This window comes from Orycteropus afer, unplaced genomic scaffold (genome assembly GCF_000298275.1).
Source record: "Orycteropus afer afer isolate SDZICR_OR568_19922 unplaced genomic scaffold, OryAfe1.0 scaffold00028, whole genome shotgun sequence".
In the NCBI taxonomy this organism is placed as follows: Eukaryota; Metazoa; Chordata; class Mammalia; order Tubulidentata; family Orycteropodidae; genus Orycteropus; species Orycteropus afer.
In genome coordinates, this window is record NW_006921615.1 from 2,455,707 (window position 1) to 2,459,121 (window position 3,415).

Here is a 3,415-nt window from a genome sequence, read left to right on the forward strand (position 1 = left end):
TAAATATAATTCTTTTGAATTCCTTATCAGAGAGTTCCAATGCTGCTTCTTCCTCAAGGATGTGTTTTGGGTCTGTATTCTGGTCCTTGTTTCTCCTGCTTTATCTTGCTTCTTTGTGTGCACTGTGATGTTTTGTTATCTCCAAGGCATTGTGACATTTTTGTGTACATATTTAATTGGTGATTATATGTTGGAGTGACTTGCCCACGATTTTCGTTTTCTCTGTTGTGTTTTTATGTTATCTACATAAGCAGGTTACTGTGCTGTGCTCCTCTATTTGCTATTTGGCAACACTTATACACTCTCTACCTGTCTCCTTTCCTGTTGTCAGCCTCCCATAGGTCCGTGCCATCCTTGGCAAATGGAGCCTATTCTTAGTTTCCTGGTATCCAAATGAGAATGCTGTCACTTTAAAATCCAAAATGTCCACCACTTTTTCACTTTCAAAATGGCTACACCCTCGGTCACTTTAAATATCCAAAATGGCCACCACTTGACAACAATCAAAATGACTGTGCTCTCTGGACAGATAAAAGTCCAGAGCTCATGTTGTCTCCCTCCTTGCTGTTTCTCTTCCTGGTCATAGGCCGCCAGCACAGTCATCCCTGCAGCCCTTGGTGACAAGGGCTGATCTTTAGATCAATTCTTAGGTTCCAACCCCACTTGGAAATATCCAGGCTGTTGGTACTGTCAGAATAGCTGACTGTCCACTGCTCCAATCATCTCTGTATTCACTGTTTTCATTCAGGTTTTTCCACTAGTTGATATCTAATCCACTTCTGTATACTTGCTTTCAAAGTTCAGGGCTCCAGGATTATCTTCTGTATCGTTGTCAATTGTTTTCTCTTTTCTTTGTTGAAGAGGGTCTGTGGAGCTTGTCTGCCTATTCTGCCATCTTATGGGTAGGCTTCCTCCTCTTTCTTCTTTTTTAATGTTTGTATTTTTTTGCTATAAATCAACCTCTCAGTACTGCTTTGACTGTATCTCAAAGGTTTTGGTGTTGTGCTTTCATTTTAATTTCACATTTTATTTCTTCTGTTACCCAGTAGTTTTTGAGCAGGGTGTTATTCAGTTTACATGTATCTGATTTTTTTTTCCCCCTGATCAGCCTATTACTGGTTTCTAGTTTTAAAGCACAGTGATTGAAGAACATGCTTTTTGTGTTAGTATTTTGATGTTTTAAAATTTACTAAGACTTGCTTTGTTGCCTAACATACGGTCTGTTCTGAAGGAAAAAATCCATGTGCAGTGGAAAATAATGTGTCTTATGTTTTTGTTGGGTTGAATGTTCTGTATATGTCTGCGAGGTCAAGTTAGTTGATTATGCTCTTGAGATTTGTATCTTAGTTTAACTTCTTTCTAATTTTCTGTCCTTCATTAAGAGTGGTGTGTTACTGTCTTCTGCTACTATTGTGAAATTGTCTATTTCTATTTTCAATCCTGTTAATGTTTGTTTTAGGTATTTTTAGGTTTTTTCATTGAGTACATAGATATGTTGTTTTTCTGTCTAATGGACTTTATTTATCATTTCTTGTAAATGTGGTCTAGTTTTCAAAAATCCCTTGAATTTCTGTTTATCTGGAAATTCCTTAATTTCACCATTGTATTTGAGGAATAGTTTTTCTGAATATATAATTCTTAGTGGCAATTTTGTCTTCCAAGGTTTTATATATGTCATCACATTGTCTTGCCTGCATGGTTTCTGCTGAGAAATCAGAGCTTAGTCTTATTGGTTGCCCTTTGTAGATAACTTTCATTATTCTCAAGCTGCTCTAAAGGTTTTTTCTTTGTATTTAGTTTTGGGAAGTTTACTTTTAATATGTCTTGGTGACTGCTTTTTGGGTATATCCTGCATGGGGTGTGCTGAGCTTCTTGAGTGTTGTTATTGTTATGTGCCTGTGCTGTTGGGTCGGACCCGAGTCATAGCAACCCCTCCTTGGGTTTCTGAGACAGTATCACTATGGAAGTAGATTGCCCCATCTTCCTTCTGAGGAGTGGCTGGTGGGTTTGAACCGGCAGCCTTCTGGTTAGCACTCAAGTGCCTTAGGCACTAGGTATCTTTTAACCTTTCATGATATTAAGGAAGATTTATGCTAGCAAATCTTTGACAATTTCTCTGCGAGGTTTTTTTTTTTTTTTTTTTTTTTTTTTGACCCCTCCTGTTCTGTTAGTCCAATCACATGTTAGTTATTTCCTTTAATGTTATTCTATATAATTCTTAGGCTTTCTTCATTCATTTTTCTGATTTTCCCTCATACAAATTGGTGATTTGTCTTCCAGCTGGCGAATACATCCTTCAGTCAATTGACTCAATTCTACTCTTATATCTTTCCACTGTGTTGTCTATCTCCATAATTTTAGTGTTAATCTTCTAGATCTCTAATTACTGTTCTGTATGATTTCTAATTGTCTCTTTTGTCATTTTATTCCTATGTAGTTGTTTTTCTGCATTCTTCTATGGCATTGTCTTTCTCTTGCTTGCTTTTGTTTGTTTTCCTTGAGCTCTTGGAAGGATATACATATATATATATATATATATATATATATATATATATATATATACACACACACACATTTCCTTTTGAATTCCCTACCAGGTAGTTCTATTACCTGATAATTTCCCAAGGAGGTTCCTTAGTTTTTTTATTTTGGTCACTTGCTTGTGCTAACTTATCCTGTTTCTTTGTTTGAACTGAAGTTGTCTGCTGTCTCTGAGACAGTTTGGAATTGTTGTTATTTGTTGATTATGTTTTGGTTTGTTTCACTCTGAATTTTTGTTTTGCTTTATTTTGATATATTTAGGTGGATGGGGTAGGTGTGCTTCTTTGGTTACTATTTTGACAGCACTGGTCTGCTCCTCCCCTGTCTCTGGGTGGGTAGAGTAACTGGTGGAAATGCAAGCATGGGTCTCTGTTTATTAGCTGTGAAGAGGCGCTGTAGGTGGGATGAGTAGGTGCTGTCCACCATCTGTTGTTTTTTCAGTTGTGCAGGAACAGGTAATGGTGCTCACTGTCTGGTAAGATACTAGGTGGTAGGTGTATTAGGGAAGGCTTACTAGTGGAGAATTAATGTCTGTCTCCCACTAGATGGGGCAGGGAAAAAAAAAAAAGAAGAAAAAATAAAAAGAAGAGTAAGTGGATGAGAAGGGAGATGGTAAAGATTAAAAAAAAGACTAAGAGGAAGAAATAGACATATAAAAAGGAACAAAAAGTTGATAAAAGAAAAGATAAAAGAAGTGAAAAAAAGAGAGGGGCTTGAGGGAGCTATGGTCAGCGAGCAGCAGTGCTATGATAGCAGGGGGCTCTGACATGATCTGTAGGAAAGTGTGTGCCCTGGAGGATGGTGTGGGGACCTGGTTCATGCACATGCAATCTGCCAGAGGGGGCAGTAATGATGTGCTTTTTTTTTTTTTTTT